This window comes from Vicugna pacos, chromosome 14 (assembly GCF_048564905.1).
Source record: "Vicugna pacos chromosome 14, VicPac4, whole genome shotgun sequence".
NCBI lineage: Eukaryota > Metazoa > Chordata > Mammalia > Artiodactyla > Camelidae > Vicugna > Vicugna pacos.
The window spans coordinates 20,269,737-20,291,925 of record NC_133000.1 but is presented as its reverse complement, the minus strand read 5'-3'; the positions used below and the strand labels follow the sequence as shown (position 1 = coordinate 20,291,925).

Sequence of the window (22,189 nt, the reverse complement as noted above, 5' to 3'; positions counted from 1 at the left end):
GATATACAGACGAGTACACGTGTGTACACATGGTTGCCAAGTGCTTGATTCTGTTGTTCTTGCCTGTTTTGAAGACAAGAGAGGAAAACCCTCGCATGACTGTGTGAAGCCCGGAGCCCTTGCCCCTTTGCTACCAGATGAATGTCAAGCCAAGAGAAGAGCCAGCCTCCCTTCTCCACAATGACGATCACTGGAGTCACCAGGGCAAAGCCACCTGGAGCCTCTCCCGCCCAAGAGGGCAGAGCTCCCCTCTTCTTCACACTTTCTACTGGCTTCCAGAAACCTGCTCGATCCACTAGCTGGAGAAACTGACTTGCTTTGTCCAAGTGAAATTGACCTAGATTAGTCCTGTGTGTTTAATTTAAGTCTAAGTGAAATCTCTTAGGGTATATAGATTTCACTCCACTACCTTCTAGAGTCCATGAGTAAGAAGTAAATGTCTAAACTAGCTTTGTAGGAGCCCACTACTTTGTCGGAGTCTTTTCAAATTCTTTCTTTAAAGATCTGTATTTCTCCCTTGCATGAATCTTTTTAAAAAGGAATTAATAACAGGGTCTCTCTTCTTTGCTATATTCATGGTACAATAGCTCTGTTCCTAACCGTATTCTCCAATTGTAAGGCAGTAGGCATGTGATCAACCTAGTGAGCCCAATTTTCCCTGGCAGCTCCTCACACTGTTAGCGGAAGGGAGAGAGAAGCTATTTTCCATGGCAAGGAAGAGAGGAAGCTCATTCTTGCAAGAGAAAATAGCGTCCTCTCAACCCAGCATTGCCCAAAGCAGTCCTCTCAACCCAGCATTGCCCAAAGCAGCTCTATGCTGATTTCCTCAGAATGGTGATAAGGACAGCCCAAGAGCCATGATACAGGCTGCAAAGTCGTGGTGACAATACTGTTGCTAGGATGTCAAGTTGCAGACTCAGACCTGGGTTCAAATCCTGACTCAGCCTCTTAGATGTATCTTACACGATAAATGGGTTGACCCGTCTAAGCATTATTTGGAGTCTCATTAGCAGCACCCATCTCATCGTTCATGAATGAAATGCACTTAGCATAGAGCTTTATCATGATACTTAATAATTATTCAATGATTGTTGCTGTAATACATTCTAGGTATCGTTTACAGAAATTTTAGAGTTTGTTGGATGATTAATAATCTCAGTATGTTAAATTTCTCTTTCCCTCCCTCCCTGCCTTGATGTCAAAGTTTCACTCCATTAGGACACGGTTTTAATGCAAAAAAGTTCACTCCTAATGGATGCTCTCTGATAACTTAAATCTCACTGGAACTGAACATCAGATGGAAAGGGTGATGGGGGCTTAGCTGATTGTTCGACCCTTGCCTTAGACTCCAAGTGCTATTTCTTTGGAAATCCCCTTTAATGCCTATGAAATCTCCATGTATCAAAATTTATCCCCATCTACATTCTTTCCTGCTTCTCCTCCTATCCTTCTGACCCCCTTATGGGACAAGAACTTCATTATCTCTTTTTCTCAAGCTCTCTTGGCGGGGGGGCTTTCGTCTTCGCCAGGCTTGGTGGCTGGACCATCTACAGCTTTGGAAAGTGAGGGATAAATCCACAGTGGAGTCATTGATTCCTCCCCCTAGCTCATGCCTCTCTGGGATTTGGCTGTCAGCTGTCCACTGGGCTCACAATTTTTATTTTGTTTTTCAGATAAGCGGCTTGCTGTCATGGGGCCCCATGCACCTTTGCCACCACCTGCCAACAGAGGCGGCTTGCTTGTTAGTCCACTTTAGATTTGCCTTGTGCCATTTAATGGAGAACCTAAGAGTTTCTTTTGTAGCAGAAGCCTGTGTGTAGGGAATCACTTTGGGGATTTGAATGCATTCTAAACTGAATTCGTCAATCCCCTCACCCCTTGTACCTTTTGTGTTTCTGGAATCGATGACTGCACCAACAAATTGACATCAGGGCGTCATTCTTGACTCTCTTCTTTCCCTTACCCCCCAACTACTCCATCTTTAAATTCTCCTGCATCTAACTCTACCATTCTCCTTGACGTTATCTTCTTTCCTCCACCAGCATTGTCCTAGTCCAGGCCACCTTACCGGTCCACCCAATCACTGCAAAATGCTTCTGGGTTGGCCTCTCTGCTTCCAGTCCTCCCTGTTAGATTACAGCCAAAGGCATCTTTCTGAAGCACGCAGCTGATCATCAGTGGCCCCCGTTGTCTTAAGAATAAACTCCATGCTCTCCAGTGGGACTTAACATTAACAACAGGTAACAGGGAGGAGCTGGAATCAAGCAAGCACTTAGGTTCAAAAAATGGCTCCATTACTTACTTCTGTGTTACCTCGAGAAAGTTGCTTTGCCTTTCTGAGTCCCAGTGATTTTGCCTGTAAAATAGGGATGATGGTGGTAACTCATAAGATTGTTGTGAAGATTGAATGTGTTAATACAAGTACAGCACTTTGAACAGAGCCCAACATGTAATAAACTCTCAGAAACATTGACTCCTACAACTGTTATGCAGCTAATCACCGAAGCCAACAGCCAGCTGCAGGCCCACTTGGGGATGTGGAAGAGGCCTGAGAGGTCTGGAAGTCCAGCTCTCTTCTCTGCCACATCTGCAATGAAAATGGAATTAAAAGCTACTAAAGAATGCCATCACTTTGGATCCCCAACTTAGGAAAAATGCTATGGAAATGAAGCCAGTGTCTGGAGCGTGTGCAGGAAGGAAAGGCAGAGGTGAAGATGGGATTTAATGTAGTTTTCAGCTAGAGACTAATGAGGTGGAAGTGTCTCCCAGAACTTAAACCAAGAGTGAAAGATAAATTGTATGAGTTCTAGAAAATTCCAAGCCAGGCTGGTTCTTTCTAAGCCTGGCATAACATAGGAGCCCCAAGCCTGTGAAAACTGACACCGTTTCAGGGCTATGTCGATACTAGGATTTAACACGTTTATAACCATTATATTACTACACTAAAACTTCATTATTTGGACTCTGCAGCTATAAGCAAAAAGGTGCCGTGATTTTAAAAAACTGAGTATGCAAGTTAAGTAGTGTAAGGAAAATAGCTATGCTTCAAAGGATAATTTTGTAAATTTCTCTTTAGTGCTCTCCATGTTTTAAGCCTAAATAAACTTTGGATTCCTAAGGGCTGTCCATTGTTCTAATGACTTTAAGCTGAGGTTTCTGGATAACAAGACAGAACTAAGGAGAGTACCCATCAAGCCTGACTTACTGCACTAGGTTTTGCATAGAAGTTAATTAGACAAAGCAGTTAATGCTAGGTCTACAACCTCCCTTACATGGATGGGACCATTCCTTGAAAACTGTAGGTCCTGCACTGACCTACTAAAGGCAAGCTAGACAAACGCAGGAGAGGGCCCTTCCTTAACCCACTCCTTAGGGGCTACCACCTGATTCGTTCCAGGTAGGATGGGGGCATGTCTGTTTCATTCTAAGACTCCCTGCATGTACCTTCCTGGACACGCCTGTCTTTGGGATTGCTCTAGATCAGGGGTTCTCAACTGGGGGGGTTGGGGGTAGGGGGTGGATTTTGCTTTCCAGGGAACATTTTGCCATTTCTGGAGACATCTTGCTCATTGGAGGAGTGGGTGCTCATGGCATCTAGTGTATATAGGCCTAGGATGCTGCTAAGCATCTTACAATGCTCAGGACAGCCAGGGTTTGGGGGCATCCAAAAACCCTGCAAAAGATGCTCTCGGCCTGACAGGCTAAGCCTGGGCAGGATTCTAATGCTCAGCCTGCATATCCATCCAGAATATTTCTAGGTAGAACTCAGGCCACAGAGACCTCTGGGGGCTCTCGGGCTCTGGAAACAAGCTCTCTTCCTCTCCTTCCCTAAAATCCCCCCCAATCCTTCACTGAATCCTAAAATCAGGCCTCCATTGGCTCTCTTTCCACAATTTGAAATGAGGCTTAAATTGCGACTGTACTTGGGAAAGAAAGCAGTTTGGCTTCAATTTTTTAAGAATGAATGGAGTAGTTAATTTTTTTTTTTACAAGAAATATTGATAAGGTAGAGAGAATACAAATATCCTGGGTGGGGTTGTCTGATTTAGTGAATAACAGTATAGGATAATTTTAAGTGTGAGTATGTTCCAAGTATTAAATGGGACATACTGATACCGAAAAGATATTTGCTGTTCTCTGAGCTTCACATTTCACTGAGGATCCTGTATTTTATCTGTCAATTTTATCTTTGGGGCAGTTGGAGGAGCGGAAGTTAGTCTGGAAGGAGAGAAGAAAGGCAGAAGAGTTTGGGGACCTCTTAGTGTATCCATGATAAACTTATTCAGTCTCGCTGTTCCTGAGTTTTGTCATAAGTAAAGGGGAGTTAATAATTATAGTACCTACCTTATTGGGAGGTTATGGGGATTAAATTAATGAAAAAAATATTTCCATAATAATATATATATAGTCAGAACAATACATGGTATGTAAAACCTCAGTCCATATTAGTTATTATTATTATTGTTGTTGTTGTTGTTAGGACTATTAGTATTATTCCAGGGTAGCTGGGTGCATCTTGGTGTGAGATGATATCTCATTGGGGTTTTGATTTGAATTTTTCTGATGATCAGCCATGTTGAGCATCTTTTCATGGGTCTGTTGGCCATCTGTATGTCTTCTGTGGAAAAATGTCCACTCAGATCCTCTGCCCATTTTTCATTGGGTTGTTTTGTTTTCCTGATATTGAGTTCAATAAATTCTTTGTATATTTTGGATGTTAATCCCTTATCTGTTGTATCATCAGTGAATATCTTCTCCCACTCAGTAGGCTGCCTTGTCATTGTGTTGAAAGTCTCCTTTGCGATGCAAAACCTGTTTGGTTTGATGTAGCCCCATTTATTTTTTGCTTTTGTTTCCCTTGCCTGAGAAGGCATATCCAAAATGTATGCTTCGACTGATACGAAAGGGTATATATATATAGTGCCTATGTTTTCTTCTAGGAGTGTTATGGGTTCAGGTCTTACATGTAGGTCTTTAATCCGTTTTGAGATTATTTTTGTATATAGTGTGATAACGTATTCCAGTTCGATTCATTTGTGAGTAGCCATCTAGTTTTCCCAACATCATTTATTGAAGAGGCTGTCATTTCTCCGTTATATATTCTTGCCTCTTTTGTCGTAGAGTAATTGACCATATAAGCATGGGTCTATTTCTGGGATCTATTCTGTTTCATCGAACTGTGTGTCTGTTTTTGTGCCAATACCATACTGTTTTGATTACTGTAGATTGGAAGTATAGTTTGAAATCAAGGAGCATGATCTTGTTCTTCTGTCTCAAGATTATTTTGACTATTCAGGGTCTTTTGTGTTTTATGCAACTTTTAGAATTATTTGTCCTAGTTCTGTGAAAAATGCCATTTGTCTTTGTTTTAAGATCTATTTTGTCTGATATAAGTAGTATTATCCCAGCTTTCTTTTTGTTTTAATTTGCATGGAGGACCTTTATTCATCCCTCAATTTTAGTCTATGTGTGTCTTTATATCTGAAGTGATTTTTTTTTAACATTTTTTTTATTAATAGTCATTTTACAATGTTGTGTCAAATTGCAGTGTAGAGCACAATTTTTCAGTTATACATGAACATACATACAGTCATTGTCACATTTTTTTTTCTCTGTGAGCTACCACAAGATCTTGTATATATTTCCCTGTGCTACACAGTGTAATCTTGTTTATCTTATATGGGTCTTTTTAAAATATCCATTCAGCCACTCTTTCTTTTGATTGGAGCATTAGTTTATTTAAAGTAATCATTGATAGGTACATACTTACTGCCATTTTACTAATTATTTTCTGGTGGTTTTTGTAGTTTTTGTTGTTCTTTTCTTCTTTTGCTCTCTTTAGTGATTTGATGACTATCTTTAGTGTAATGTTTGGATTCCTTTCTTTTTTGTGTGTGTGCATGTATTATAGATTTTTGGTTTCTGGTTGCCAAGAGGTTCATATATAACAGATAGATAGATAGATAGATAGATAGATAGATAGATAGATAGATAGATAGATAAATTTTAAGTTGATAATCTCAAGTTCAAATGCACTCTAACAGTCCTATATTTTTACTCTCCCCCATAATGTTGATACCACATTTTACAATTTTATGTTTTGTGTCTCCCTTGACTACTTATTGTGGATATAGATGATTTTACTACTTTTGTCTTTTAACCTCCCTACTAGTTTTATAAGTGGTTAATCTACTAACTTTACTATATGCTTGCCTTTATTAATAAGATTTTTCCTTCTGTAATTTTCGTGTTTCTACTTGTAGGCTTTTCTTTTCCACTTAGAGAAGTCCCTTTAACATTTCTTGTAAAGCCTGTTTAGTGGTGCTGAACTCTTTCAGCTTTTGCTTATCTGTAGAGCTCTTTAGCTCTCCTTCCAATCCGAACGATAGACTACCAAGTAGAGTATTTTTGATTGAAGGCTTTTTCCTTTCATCACTTTGAATATATTGTGCAACTCCCTTCTGGCCTGCAAAGTTTCTGCTGAAAAGTCAGCTGATATTACTGTGGGGGCTCCTTGTATGTAACTAATTGCTTTTTTCTTGCTGCTTTTAAGATTCTGTTTTTATCTTTAATTTTTGTCATTTGAATTATAATGTACATTGGTGTGGGCCTCCCTGGGTTGATCTTATTTGGACTTCTCTGTGCTTCTTGAACCTGAATGTGTTTCCTTTTCCCAGTTAGGGAAGTTTCCAGCTATTATTTATTCAGATAAGTTCTCTGCCCCTTTCTCTGTCTCTCTTCTTCTGAGATTCCTATAACACAAATATTAGGATGCTTGATGTTGTCCCAGAGGTATCTTAAACTATCCTTCTTCTTTTTTCTTTTTTATGTTTGGATTAGGTGATTTCCACTACTCTGTCTTCCAGCTTGTTGATCTGTTTCTCTCCTATCATTTGATCTACTGTTGATTCCCTCCAGCATTTTTTTAAGTCAGTTATTGTATTCTTCATCTCTGCTTGCTTCTTCTTTATATTTCCTAACTCTCTATCAAACGTCTTACTCCATTCATCCACTCCTCTCCCTCGTTTGTTAAGCATCTTTTATGATCATCACTTTGAACTCTTTATCAGATCAATTATTTATCTCCACTTTGCTTAGTTCTCCTGGTTTATATATATATATATATATATTTCTTTGTTGGGAGCATATTCCTCTGTCTCCCCATTTTGCCTAATTCTCTGTGTTAATTTTATATTTTAGGGATGTTGGTTTTATTTTCCAATCTTGGAGACATGGTCTTATGTAGGAGACCCCTCTCCTTTGGTCACCAGTGCTATATGCTCTAGGGGTGCTCCCATGTGGGCTGAGTAGGCCCTTCTCTTGTGGTTGGGCCAGCTATGTGGATACACTTGTAGGTGGGGCTGAGCCCCTGGTGGCTGGCTGCAGGGCCCAGGGAGTCCAGGACTGTTTCTGGCCTCCTGATGGAAAGAGCTGGGTCCTGGGGCACCTGGCTGTGGGGCCGGGGAATCCTGGCACTGGTGTTGACCCGCTGGGGGATAGGTATGCCTCCACTGTTCATATGTTTTATGGGGGCTCCAAAATGGCACTTCCCAGTGCCAGTGTCCTTATGGTGGAGTGGGCTCCCCCAAATGCTGCCATCAGCATCTATGTCCCCAGGAGGAGTTCCAGTTGCCTCTTACCCCTCCAGGAGGCTTTCCAAGATTAGCAAGTGTATCTGACCCAGGCCCCTTTCAAATTAGTGCCTCTGGACTGGGACTTAGGGTGTATGAGATTTTGCATGCACACATTAAGAGCAGAGTCTATGTCCTACAACCCTCTGGCTCTCCTGTATGCAAGCCATATTGGTTTTCAAAGCCAGACATTCTGGGGTCTTGTATTCCCAGTGCAGGACCCCCAGGCTGGGGAGCCTGATATGGGGCTTAAGGCTCTCACTCCTTGGGGAGAACCTCTACAGTTATAATTATCCTCTCATTTGTGGGTCACCCACCAGCGAGTATGGGTCTTGACTATACCATATCTCTGCCCCTCCTACCCATCTCCTTGTAGTTCCTTCTTCATATTTTTAGTTGTGGAAAATCTTTTCTACCAGTCTGCATGTCATTCTACCAGGTAGTTGCTTTATAAATAGTTGTAATTTTGGTGTACTCATGGGAGGAAATGAGCTCAGAGTCTTACTACTCTGTTATCTTGGCCACACTTGCAGTAACTTATGTCTTTGTAAGAGGAAAGAGAGGGAGATTTGGATACAGAGGTACAGAGGAAACACAGGAAAGAAGGCCAAATGAAGATGGAGGCAGAGATTAGAGTGATGCAACTGCATGTCAAGTAACACTGAAGATTGCCAGCAATCACAAGAAGCTGGGAAAGAGGCAAGGAAGGAATCTTGCCTAGAGCCAACACAGAGAGGTTGGCACTGCCTTTGAAATTCCATATGGATTTTAGGATGAATTTTTCAATTTCTACCAAAAATGCTGTGGGATTTTGATAGGGATTACATTGAATCTGTAGATCATTTTAGGTACTGTGGACATCTTAACAAAATTAAATATTCCAGTACATGAACATGGGTTACCTTTTTATTTATTTGTACTTTCTTTAACATCTTTAAGCAATGTTTTGTGGTTTTTGGTATCCAGATCCTTCACCTCCTTGATTAGATTTGTGTCTAAATTTTATTCTTTTTGATGCTATTGTAAATGGAATTATTTTCATAATTTCCTCTTCTAATTTTTCATTGTTAGTATATAGAAATGCAACTAATTTTTATGTGTTGATTTTGTAGCTTGCAACTTTGATGAATTCATTAATAAACTCTAGTAGTGTTTGTGTGAAATCTTTAATAAGTTTCTTAAAATATATGAGACCATATCATCTGTGGACAGAAACAATTTACTTCTTCCTTTCTAGTTTGGATGACTTTTATTTATTTTTCTTGTCTAATTGCTCTGGTTAGAACTTTCAATATGTGTTCATTAGAAGTGGTGAGAGTGAGCATCTTCATCTCATTCCTGATCTTAAAGGAAAATATTTCAGTCTTTTACCATTGAGTATGGTGTTAGCTGTGAGCTTTTCATATATGGCCTTTATTGTTATTTTGAGGTAGTTTGCTTTTATTCTTAGTTTGCTGAATGTTTTTATCATGGAAAAGTGGACCTTGTCAAATAATTTTTTGCATCTGTTGACATGATCATATGATTTTTATCCTTCATTCTGTTAATGTGGTGTATTATATTGATTGGTTTTTGTATGCTGAAGTATTGTTGCATTCCAGGAATAAATTGCACTTGATCATTGTGTATAATCTTTTGATGTGCTGTTGAATTCTATTTTGTTAAAGATTTTTGCATCAATATTTATCAGGAATATTGGTTTGTAGTTTTCTTGCAGTGTCTTAGCCTGGCTTTGATATCAGGGTAATCCTGGCCCTATAGAATGAGTTTGGACGTGTTCCCTTCTCTTCAACGTTTTGGAAGAGCTTGAGGAGGGTTGGTGTTAATTCTTTGTATGTTTGGTAGAATTCTCTAGTGAAAGCATTTGGTTCTGGGCTTTTCTTTGTTGGGAGGTTTTTGATTACTGATTCAATATCTTTATTAGTTATTGGTCTGTTAAGATTTTCTATTTCTTGATGATTCAGTCTTGGTAAGTTGTGTGTTTCTAGGCATTTAAATGTTTCTTTTAGGTTATCTAATTTTTTGGCATACAATTGTTCATAGTAATCTCTTATAATCCTTTTTATTTCTGTGACATTAGTTGCAAAGTCCTCTCTATACTTTCTAATTGTAGTTGCCTTTTCTATTTTTTATTAGTTAATCTAGCTAACAGTTTGCCTATTTTGTTGATTTAAAAAAAACAAACCTCAGTTCCTATTGCTTTATTTCTGTTGGTCTATTTTTTTCTATTCTCTATTTAATTATCTCTGCTCTAATCTTTATTATTTCCTTTCTTCTGCTGGCTTTAGGTTTAGTTAGTTCTCCTTCTTCTAGTTTATTGAGGAATAAACTTAATTTGTTCATTTAAGATCTTTCTTTTTTTCACGTATGCATTTATAGCTGTAAACTTCCCTCTTTGCACTGCTTTTGCCTCATTTCATAGGTTGATTTTCATCTATCTCAAGGTATTTTCTAATTTCCCTTGTGACTTCTTCTTTAATCCATTGTTTGTTTAAGAGTGTGTTGTTCAATTCCACGTATTTGTGAATTTTCCAGTTTTCTTTCTGCTATAGATTTATAGTTTATTCCATTGTGATTGAAAAACATACCTCGTATAATTTCAATCTTTAAAAAAATTGGTTAAGACTTATTTTGTGGCTGTAAGATTTTTTCAGTAAAAAGCTAAATTACATTTAGGTATTACATATGAAAATTCAAGTTACAGCTAAGTGGCAATTCATAGAAACAGTCTTTATATTTTGCATGTCTAAATGATGAATCTGGGAACTATTATGCAATCATGAATCACAAACACAAATCTCAAATTAAGTCATCTATTTTACAACTTTTTACTCAATGAAAATCATGTATGAGGCCTATACTCATAGCCTCATAAAATTATGTGCTCTTCAGACTGATCTCAGTGGTCATTTAATGTGACCCCTTACATTGCAGATCAAGAAACAAGGAGTCTTGCCTATTCCAAAGGAGCGAGTCTCAAAGGAGCATGAATTGATCAAAGGCTATAGCTTGTGTTACAACACACTGATGATGCCTTTGAGGCCATTCACTGATGTCCTCACTTGTGATACATCAAGCTAAGTACATGAACATATCACTGTATATTTAGATTGTTTACATAGCCAAGAATTCAGAACTTAAAATACATTGATTTCTTTAGAGGAGTTTTAGGTTCACAGAAACATTGATCAGAAAGTTTAAAGAGTTCTCATATACCCCCCTGCCACTCCCACTGGCTCCCCCAGCTGTCAACGTCCCCTATCATGGTGGTACATTTGCTACAACTCATGGACATGCATTGATACATAATCATCACCCAAGGCCCACAGAGTACATTAGGGCCCACTCTTTGTGTTGCACATTCTATTTCTTTTTTTAAAAATTGTGTTTAAAAAAACATATAAAATAAACATTACCATCTTAACCATTTTTAAGTGTACAGTTCAGTATGATTCAGTATATTTACATTGTTCTGATACCGATATTCAGAACTTTTTCATCTAGCAGAACAGAAGCTTTATACCCATGAAATAACTTTCCTTTGTCCCCTTCAGCAGCCCCTGGTAACGGCCATTCTACTTTCTGTTTTTATGAATTTAACTACTTTAGATAGCTCATATAAGTGGAATCATTCAGTATTTGTCTTTTTGTGACTGGCTTATTTCACTTAGCATAGTATCCTCAGTGTGGCAGCAAATGTCAGGATTTCTTACTTTTTAAGGCTAAATATTATTCCATTATATGCATATGCATATTACCTTTTGTTTATCCAATCATTCATCAATGGACATTTGGATTGCTTCTACATTTTGACTATTGTGAATAATGCTGATATGGAGATGGGTGTGTAAATCTCTTTGAGACCTTGTTTTCAATTCTTTTGGATATTTACCCAGAAATGAGATTGCTGGATTACATGGTAGTTCTATTTTTTTGAGGTACCTCCATAATGTTTTCCATAGCACTTGCACCATTTTACAATCCTCTTAATAGTGACTGAAAAATAAGTGTCTATGCACATGAAGAGTTATGATTTTCTTTTCTTAAAAGAAAGGGACAGATTACACTGAAGTGGGAGGAGCTCACATACCAACTCATGTTACATGTTGTTTTTGGAGAAGAGTTCTGCATGTAAGTAGTCCAAGACTTGGGATTTCCCTTAACACCCTCACCTCTGTATCCCACCACAGAGATGCCTGGTGTTCTCTTAATCCCTTGTACTAAAGCTGGGCCCTGCACAAGGACACAGAAACATACACATATCTCAGAGAAAATAGTGCTGTGTAATGGGAAAAGCCTGGAATACTTTCCAAATTCCTTCCTTCCTAAGCCGAACTCCGTGGTTTAAAATTATTACTTACTTTTCAAGAGTAGAGTGTAGACTAGCAGCCTTGAAGCCAGACTGCCTGGGTTTGGGTCCAGATCTCCACTGCCTGACCATATGACCTCAGGCAAGCTCTGTATCCCTCTATGTCTTAGAGTTCTCACCTATAAAATGAGAAGAATTAATTGCAACGTACTTCATAAGGTAGTGGGAGAATGAAATGAGTCAGTATACATAAAGCCCACAGCACAGTGCCTGGAATAAAATTAGGGCTATTTCAATTTACCTGATGACTCAGAAGGCAGAACTGAGAGCCACAGAGAATTATTTCCAGGCATTGAAACCTAATGAAGTTTGTCTGGCTGGATTTTACTACTGCTTTGGACTGGTGACTTCGTTATATTTTTAATTTTTTTCCTCTTTTGAAGGAGAATGTCTCTGTTATCCTGTGCTTGTCCTGTTGTTGTATGTTGGATAGCAGATAACTTGCTTCTTTAGCTTCATAGGTTCACAGATGAAGAAGAATTGTGCCCCCAAAGTTATGCTTAATGGAGTATATCCAGAGCCTCATCTGTACCTGATTTAGTTGATTTAGATGATGAGACTTGGAACTTGCAAACTGATGAGATTTAAGTGAAATTTTATGCTGTAGAGGGATGAAACTCTTGAAGAACTTAGGATGGAGTGAATGCATTTTGTGTGTGATATGGATATGAATTCTGGGGGCCACAGAGTGGACTGAAGTAGGTAGAATTTTGGCTCCCATGATCTCCGCCCCTGGTGTTAGTACTGTGGTTATGATGTTATGTGGCAAAAAGGACTTTGCAGATGTTATTAAGGTTACTAATCAGCTGACCTTAAAGTAGGAAAATAACCCTGGATTATCCAGGTGGGCTCAGTGTGATCACATGAACCTTTGAAAGCAGAAAAGGAAGTCAGAAAGATTTAAAGGATGAGAAGGACTCAACCCACCATTACTGGCTTGAAGTCAAGGGGTCCACATGGGGACCATTAGTACAAAAGAAACTCTGCCAAAAGCCCGAATTAGCCTGCTAGCAGATTCTCCAGGTAAGAGCCCAAGTCAGACCTAGAGCCTCCAGGTAAGGGCCCACACCAAGACTTTGACCTTGTGAGACCCCAGGCAGAGTACCTAAACAAGTCTGCTGGACTTCCGACCTACAGAACTGTGTCATAATAGCCAAATGTTGTTTTAAGCTGCTAAGTTTGTGGTAATTTATCACAGCAGCAATAGAAAGCCAATACACCAGATGTTGATTAATTGTGTTAGAATCAGTAGAACATTTTCTTCAAATGAAATATTTGGATCACTGCAGCTCTCCCCTGCACATTTCTCCCAGGTCACCCTTAAAAGAACTTGCACAGATTCAGATGTAGACATCCCACCAGTGAAGCTCACTATCCATGACAACACTTAGCATGATGCACTTGTGCGCTGTTTTACATCTCCAGCACTCTCCACTGGACTCAGTGAGGGCAGAAACCATTTCGTCTTCATTTTTGCTCCCCCAGAGCAAAGCACAGTGCTGACACAAGGTAGGCACTTGATAAATATTTTTTGATTGGATGCTAAGTGCGTTTGACAACTAATGTCAATATTGGATATGGTAGAGGCAGAGCAAGTAGCTAGAGACATGCAGGGGACAGATAGGGGAAAGAAACAATTTGCAGGGATAGAGGAATGTAGAGTTTAATACTTGTATAATTACTGTTGGTTTAGAAAAATTTCCTTGATATATCTCGCCTACCCGCACAGCCAGCAGTAAAAGTTTCGGGAAGCAGGCTGACCATTGCATAAGTGGCTTGTGAAATATCACTTAGTAGCTCACATTCCCAACAAGTTGAATAAATATGTTTGTGTGTAGTTTACCCCCCAAGGATGCTTCTCCTGGCTCCCCCGCAGCTGGACCAGAATTAGTGTTTAGTAATCGCGTGGCGACGGGCTCCCTCTGGGAACGGAATGCCCCATCACTGATGCTTTCCCCAAGGAGCGGAGCTGGAAAACAGACTGGGTGCAGCCTGATAGAGTGTGGTCACTTCAGACAGTTCAGGGCACTCGTTGCAAACTCCAAGAACCTTGAGATAGCTTGGGAGGCTCTGGTGGTGTGCTTATAGTGAGGTACACCCCAAAAGCAAGCCAGAGGCATGGGAACCGAAGATGGCATCAAGGAAAGCAAGTCCCAGGGAGCATAAAGCAACTGGGAGAAACGGTTACAATTTTTTTTTTAATTTTTGCGAAGACTGTCTCTGTCTTGAAAACCAATTAAATACATGCTAGCCCATTCTCTATTCCCAGCGCAAGGGTTGCTATTTTGGTCGCTGTAATTGAAAGTAAAAATAATCTCTGCCATCCTGAACAGCGGCCACCAGCTACTCTATTTTAAATGATGTGAAACAACCTGAGTTGAATGTAAAAACTGGCCTTCTAGGGATGGCAGCTGGCCCCATCCCTTTGACTGGTGGTTCCATGCCGTTTGTGATTTCTTGTTAGTAGAGCAGATCATCACATGTTTTCAGGGTTTTTGATGCCCCCATTTCTGGGGCAGAGAACAGCACCCTATTACCAAGAGTGCATTTTATGACTTCAATTCAGGTTGTAAAATTTGGGTCAGCCATTCCTTTGTTCAAGTTCTCAGCTTCTTGCTCTCAAAAAGCAGAACAAGCCAAATGGGAGATGAGAACGGGAGGAAGTTGGAACCTGGTTGCTTTTTAAACTAGCTTCTGGACTTTTCTTGATCACTAGATGATTTTGTCTACTTTTCATGAACTCTGCATTTTTTTTCAGTGGGTTTGGCAAGAAATATTTCCTCTGTACAGTGCAAGTTGAGATGCGGTGAAGTTTGAGCCTTAAAAGATGTTGAGGGTCCTCTTCGAGGAAAGGAAGGAAAAAATATCTACTTGGGCAAACTTTACAAAAAGATCTGATCATGTGAACATAGCATCCTGTCCCAAGATCCAAGAAGGGCTCTGTGCAGGGGAATGGCCCCGAATCTCAAGCTTCATTACTTCCTGGCCTGGATTGACCTCTGCATCTACGGAAGGTGGGAGTCACGTTGATTTTCCGAGGAGAAAGGAATGTGGCCGGAAGCACGGAGCGTGTTAGTCAAAAAGGACCTTAAAATTAATTCAGATATTTTATAGGTGAATGGCTGGGGAAACTGAGGCTCAGAGAGGATGAGTAATGCTGTGTGTTTCATGTATAATCAGCATCTGAATCTGCCTCTCTTAACTTCATTTTCCAGACTACTGTTTCTGTGCTGTTTCTCAGGATACCTTGTGAACACAGAGAAAGCAATAGGAGTAAATGTGACTTAGTCTCTCTTACCCTTGAAGGGGCATGTAGAATGCCAGCAAGGGGCATGTAGCCAGGTGACTGCATGATCCAATAGGGTCTCTGAGCGAGGAGATTGGGAGATTTTACATCATCTGACCCCTTCCCTTGGTCCTGTTTGCAGAGGATTACAAGATGTGACTGCATGCCTTTTTTTTTTTTAATCAAGTACAAAAAGACACTAATATCAAAATAAATATTGTCCTCTTGTCTCTTTCCAGGCAGGTTCTTATCCCAAATTGTTGCCACTGCTGAAGACATTTTTAGAAAGTCCTTCTTGGACTAATATTTTGTCATTTTGAGTCACCCAAGCACATCAGTATCTTGGGGCATTTTTCTGCCTTCCTCCTTCCTGCCCTTTCCCCCAGACACTCCCTCCCTTTCTGTCTTCTTTCCACCTATATTTTTAAACAAGCAAACAAAAAATTATCTAGTTTATCATCTACCAGGCTTAGTGTTGAATGATTTTTGGTTGTTTCTCCAAATCAAAACCATGATTAAATGTTTAAGATTTGGAATCATGAAAATGTTAAAAATAATTTGACATGGATTCTGAAGGGGACTCTAGCTTTTGCCTAAACCCTACGGGAAGAGGTTAAACAAAAGGTCATAATTTAAAGCCAGGGTAGGAAGGATTGATTCCTTCTTATTGACATGCCCTAGCATGAGACGGAAGGATGTAAATATCCTGTGTGATCTTACACAGGCACTGTGTAAGACAGGTTTCATGTACATTATCACATTTACTCCTCCAATCTTACGACACTGGCATGATATACCCACGTTCAAATTAGGAAAACCAAGGCACTGCGGAATTAAACTTTCATTGTTGGTGTTACCAAGTCCAAACTCATTCACTTCACGGACGGGCCAATAAATCGGGCGATGAGGCCTTGTGGCAAGAAATAATGACTTTATTTGGAAAGCCAGCAGACCAAGAAGATAGTGGGCTAAAGTCCCAGTGAACCCTCCCTGTTGAATTCAGGCTTTTTTTATACTGAAAGGGGAAGGGATAAAGTCCTGGTTCAGGCCGGACTCCAGTGGGAATGTATTAATTTCTTCCTTCCTGCAGCCATTCACAGGTGGGCCTGATCGGGATGTTTCCTGTGAGCTAAACAAAGGTGTTTTAGCTTAATGCTCATTACCTGGGAGGCAGGGGTCCCAGGGGGTGCCATTATGTATAATTTAAGCTTCTAGGGATCATCCCTTTAGTGATTAACAAGCAATAGAATACAAAGTTCAACAGATCTTAAACGGAGTCAGATTTGTCCTTCGCTATTGCATCAGAACTGAGATTTGAACTAAGTCTACTGGCCCCTAGACCAATGCTCTTCCCCCCACCCACCACCTTTCACTCCAAGTGGTCATTCCCATAAATGTCTGTACTGAATTCACTGAGGATGTGCCAGGACCTACGTGTTTCTGGTCTACGTTACAACAGAGGAGGGGGACCAGACAAGTGAGGTCATGGATTCAACCCTGTGAAGTGCAGACCAGGCCACCCCGCAGCCCTCAGGAAGAGCTGAGCATCAGCAGCTGCTCAGGGGAAGCTCTGCAGAAAGAGGTAAGGGCCTCACTGGTGTTTCCTCCTGTGACAGAATGACTGGCAACCTCTTCACGTCTCTGATCTGCTTCTCCCTCTCTTCAATGCCCTCCCAACTTTTTTCTTCCCTCAGTCATCCGCCTCCTCCCCACCCTCACCAGTCTCATCCTCCTGAAGGCTTTTGTATTGAGATCCCTAGACATCGCGTTTCATTCATTTGAACATTTGCTCAGCTCTCATTTCTACCTTCTCCACTCCTGCTGGTCTTTATTTCATCAGAATAAGCAACATAAGCAATTACCTAAGGTACATCTATTCAGAGCCTTCCTTGGACAACCAAGTCCTTCCTCATCTTACCCTGAAGTGTGGTAATGATGAAAATGAGAGAAAGACATTTGGAGATCAGTATCCTATTATTTACAGAAATGAGAGCCTGGATATTTAGATCAGTTTTTATTTTAAGGAGGGATCATTGTGCTTTCTGTATATGGTTTTTGATTTTCACCCACATTATTTATCTTGGAATTACCCATGTATTTATGCAAAGGTCTTTGGGAGGGCAGCATCTCTTTAGCTCCTGCCAAGCAATAGCAGCAGGGAGCACATGGACTTTATGCTCAGGCAGAGCTGGATTTAAAGAAGCTAGGTCCATCACTGACTGCCTCTGAGACATAGGGCAAGTTACTTAACTTCTCTGACCTCAGTTTCCCTATCTGAAAGGTTGGACCATATAGTTATCTTAAAGGGCTGTGTGAAGAGCACAGAGTTTGGAGTTAGATCAAAGTTTGTCTCCTACTCTGTCATTAACTAGCTCTGTGGTACTGAGTAAGTTGACTTCCCCACTTTTGCTTCCCAGATGTTGAAATGAGAGCTAATAATATTTATATAGTATTTTAGAATATGACAGGATCATGTATGTGATTGTTAGGAGGATTCAAATAAATAATGTATTTTAAACTTTTAACTAATGGTAGTTATTCTCAGGATGAATGAGTTGGTAGCTATGACGTTCCTGGTACAATGGCCAGCCCACGGTTGAGTTTCGATAAATGTTCATTCCTTTTCTTTCCTCCTAGGCAAAAGCAGTAAATTAGATACTTACTGATTCTCTCCCCCTTCAGCCTAATGTGCATAAGATTAACACTCCCCAGTTCCCCCCACTTTGCATCTGGTGACACTTCCTACAAGGACATGAATGCCTTGTAAGGACTGGCCTGCCCTTAGGAAGAATAAATTGCTGCTTATGCCCTATAATTTTAGAGGTGTTGAAAGCTTTATTTGCCTCAAACACCTGTCCTCCAGCTGTCTTCTTGGAGTTAGAAAATTTCTCCTTCAGAGGTTTTCCTTTGGGCTCCATCATTGTCTCCCAAAGGTTCTGGCTGAGTTGTTGTTCTCTTTACTGAGTAGGCTAATAGGTCCCTTTCCATGAGGATGAATTGTTAAGGGGAAGTCCTTCAGGATGAAAATATGGGAACAGTAAATTCTCAGCGGGGAGAACAGTAAACTCTTGTGCTGTGCAGAGGAGCAGTGATGGGCTTCAGCAGCCAGGAGGCGCCCCAGTGGGTCCAAGAGAGACTATTTCCCCAGTTTCCTCTGGGGCCTCTTCTGCGTGGAGAAGCAGAGGCAGAGCAGGTCCAGCCAGCCTCTCCCCGGGGGCCTCTTAGCAGGAAGTTCTTAGTGGGATTCCCGCAATGTGGATGCCACTCACCTAACCTAAGGTGGGGGCAGACAATGTGGCTCCATCAGGTCGTCTAATAAGATGCAAAGTAGAGATCTGTGTGAGGTTGGTCACAGAAAGAATGAAGAGTGTGAGAGAAACAGGAGGGAAACTCAGGTAGGATCAAGAGCTGAGATAACTAATAACCCGCAGAGATCGGAGTCCACATGGGGTTACTGAAAAAACCAAGATGGCGATGTGACTCATAAGTGGGTGGAGAATTGGGATGTCTGAGGATTGGTCGATAGCAAATAAACAAGAAGTGGAATTACAAATAGTATTTTTAAACTTAAACACTGGGTTTGAAGAATAGCAAACAGAGCCCTTTTTCTATTTAAACAGAGGCATCTAAATACTTCAGTGGCAAAACCAGTGCTGTGTTAATGAGCAAGGTGCACCCACCTATAATACTACTTCTGAAGGCTTTTTATTCACTAGAGTGAAATTACTGTTACTTCAATCTTTCCAAAGTTGTTGTGTAAACAGGGTTATTGCAAATGCTTTGTAATTCCCAGGTCACAAGTGGGATAATGAAGGCGCAGCAAGATTATAAGTTGTGTAATAGATGTACACATCCCCGATACGTCTGTAAGTCTGAAACCCAGTTTACTGTGCAGATGTGCTAATACAACGCACATATTGTTATGATTAACTTTCCACAGAAGGGATCTGGTGAGGTAGCAAAAAGTTTGCTTTCCTGCTGAAATTACAGCTGCTGGGGAGGGCTCCTGTGACACATGAAAAATACTTACAGAGTAACTGACATCTACAAAATGGAGAAGTTGGAAGTCTTTGAGGAAGTACACAGAACAGAAATTGGTCCCTTCCTGCCCGAACCTAGGGAGGCTTTAAAACTCTTTCTCCTATCACAGTGAGACATTTTTGAGCAGTCTTTTCTGTGGATTCTGTGCTGACAGCATTTGTATAAATAGTACTAATCAATAACACCTACAGAGTAATTCCTGTGTGCTGTGCTGAGGGCTCTGCAGAACTTACTTCACTGTTTAATTGGAATCTATAAAACAGCAAATAAAAGCAGACATGGTTAGAACCAAGGAAATAGTGTGGTTAAAACCAAGGAGGGAGCAAATAAAAATAGACATGGTTAGAACCAAGGAAATAAAGATTCTGTGCTTTAAAAAAATCAACCTTTAAGTAATTACAGAAAGGCTAGAAGTTCTTTGAAATTTGTAGGTAAATCCTGGTACCATCTAATGATATTCATTGTGGTTTGCAGGCACAGATAGTGTGCAATAAGATGACCCCAAAAAGAGGTCAACAGAGAACCAGAACGAGGACAGAGAACTGGCTCTCGGCCATCTCTCTTTATGGGGGAGATATTGCTGGTTAAGAAGAGAGTTGCATCATAGTTAAATGAGTGTTCTGGTTTGAGGCGGTTTAATTCATTTCAGACTTAAGGAGTTCATATGATAATAAACTGTACTTAATTCATTATGTAATTCTATGTTCTTTCATGGTGTTTATGAAGTCCTAACTTAAAAGAACTTTGAGTTTTGCCAGCTAGTGGATGCAGCTGTTGATGTGGGTCCAGATTTGGGCTCAATGGTGTAGATCACGTTCAGCGACTTAGAGCGGTGTTTACAATGCACCATAAGCAATATATGAAACACCACGTGTGATGTGATTCCATTTTGTAAAACAAAACAAAAAGACAAAACCAAGCAGCTGTTCTATTAGTATCGAAAAATGGGAAATAATTAAATGTCTAACTGTGAGGCACTAGTTAAATAAATTCAGGAATAAGGACCTGCATGTGCAGCCACTAAAAATATGGCTGTAGAAAAATATCTCTCGACACTGACGATGTTCGTAATTTATTGTTAAGAACAATAAAACATAATCCAACATAGTTTAATCCTATTTTTATAAAAGGAAATTTATGCATAGGCAAAACATTTATAAATATTGATGTTAATATATTAACATGTTTACTTCGGGTGATGAAATTACAACTTTTTAAAATGAAATTTAAATAGACGATTTTTTAGAGCAGCTTTAGATTTGTAGAAAATTGAGAAGATAGTACAGAGTTTCCCATTTGCCCCACATCCAGTTTCTTCTGTTGCCATCTTACATGAGTATACATGAGCTGTTATTACATCTTATGTTTATTATAATTAATAAACCAATATTGAAACATTATCATTAACAAAGCCCAAATTTATTTCTTTATTATTTTTTTATATCTAATGTTATTTTTCTGTTCCAGGATTCTATTCAGGGGCCCACATTACGTTTGTTTAGTCATCATGTCGTCTTAGGTTCTGATTGCCTCTGATAATTTCTCAGACATTTATTGTTTTTATTCAGTTACAGTGTTGAGGGGTCCTGGCAGATATTTTGTAGGATGCTCCATTGTTGGAATTTCTTGTAATTAGACTGGAATTATGATTTTGGGGGAGGAACAGTTGATTTTTATGTATTTTTCAATTTATCTGTATCTTTCAAACTTTCTAAAATGAACACATATTGCTTTTGTACTAGGTTATTAAAATAAAAATTATACATACATATGAGTCTATGGATCCATCATTACCAGCCACCAGAGTCAAAGATGGCTGCCCTAGTCAGCACTAGGTGCCTATGGTGGCAAAGTTTCTCCTCAGGATGTTTCAACTACTCTTTTCAGCACCCTCTCACCCTCTCTTATCACTCCATTTCAAAGCCTCAGATAGTTGGTAAAGATTTAAGATACCGCTTCTCTATGGGACACTTGCATTTGAATAGAAAATTCTTCTATTTGAAACATTTTCAAGACCCAAAGAAATTAGACTCTAATGGTGGAATTCCAGGTACAGGGTGGAGCTGTTCGGGGTGTGTAGAGGAGGGGCTGTGCCCTATCTCTATGCCTAATTCTGCAGTGATTATTCTCTAAGACGCTCAAAGACTTATCAGAGACATGTACCTTAGAGCTTGCCAAAGGAGTAAAATCAGTTATCTGCCAGAAACTAAATGATTACCTCAGAACAGTTAGTTTTCTTCCTGACCCAGGAATCTGTTGTTTATGTCTTCAAAATTTGGTTTCTTCCTTCTCTTGATAACAGTAGCCCCATTTTCCTTTCCTTCTGCACTGTTCCCTGCTATTCCAGAAGTGGCTATCTGACCAGGCCCAGAGTCAGACAACTCCCTCTTCTCCTACAGTCATTGATGGATCTGGGTTAGATAGCTATGTGACTCCAGGTGAGCCAATGGGAGCCTGTCCTGAGATTTTTCACGGAAGAGTTCCGAAGAACTTTACTCTGTTAACAGTTGTTAAGCTGATGGGTTGTAAGCCTGGAGTGGCTGGGAATTATCTGGACTATGAAAGAGAAACAATCTGTCTGAGAAGGAAGTCAACACAAAGGAAAGCAGACCTGGTAAGTGATGAGAAACAGATTCCTGAGGTTAATGTGTGAACATCCTGATTCTGACGAGCCAGACTTATCTCCAAGACTTTTCAGTTACATGAACTGGTAAAGCTTTTTTTTTTTAGGACATCAGTTCAGTTTGTATTTTTGTTACTGCAACTGAAAAATTCTTGATTAAAATACTCTCTCAAGATCTTATTCCCCTAAATAAATCAGCTATCTTTTGACCTCAGTGGACTTCAGCATCCTTTCCCTAT

The 22,189-nt window shown here is 40.0% G+C and overlaps 1 long non-coding RNA gene across 1 annotated transcript; it reads right to left on the bottom strand.

The window, feature by feature from the left end:
* Positions 1-2,301: 2,301 nt before the first annotated feature.
* On the bottom strand, positions 2,302-21,759 carry LOC140685500 (uncharacterized). The gene is made up of 3 exons (XR_012058745.1): positions 21,546-21,759; positions 11,993-12,119; positions 2,302-2,356 (listed from the first exon to the last, which is right to left on the bottom strand). It is a non-coding gene; the product is annotated as an uncharacterized lncRNA (long non-coding RNA).
* Positions 21,760-22,189: the final 430 nt, after the last annotated feature.